This window comes from Micropterus dolomieu, linkage group LG01, assembly GCF_021292245.1.
Source record: "Micropterus dolomieu isolate WLL.071019.BEF.003 ecotype Adirondacks linkage group LG01, ASM2129224v1, whole genome shotgun sequence".
NCBI lineage: Eukaryota > Metazoa > Chordata > Actinopteri > Centrarchiformes > Centrarchidae > Micropterus > Micropterus dolomieu.
In genome coordinates this window covers 24,700,476-24,700,872 of record NC_060150.1, presented here as the reverse complement: position 1 = coordinate 24,700,872, position 397 = coordinate 24,700,476, and positions in this window count along the sequence as shown.

Sequence of the window (397 nt, the reverse complement as noted above, 5' to 3'; positions counted from 1 at the left end):
TTGTGGAAAATATTTGATTATAATACGCGCAAATAGATTTTCTTTTTAGACATTAAAGTTTAGAAAGGCAGTCCCTCGGGAAACCTGAAATGCCCCCTGGGGGAACCACACCCCAGACAACAAAAGAGCGACATTTTCTTCCTCTGATTACCATTTTTCTGGTACTTTTGCACTGTCTAGGGAGTATAGCTAGTCTCACAAGTCTTTTTTTTAACCTATTTTTAGACATATGTTTCAGCCATCATTTTCAAGCCATCATCAACAAGGAGTAAGGAGGGGTAGAATATATATTGAGAAATGATGGTCTGAGCCACAGCCACACAACTCATAATGCTGATTATAGGTTAGAAAGAATCACAACAAGGAAGCGCATTCAGAAATAATGAGGATGATGAAT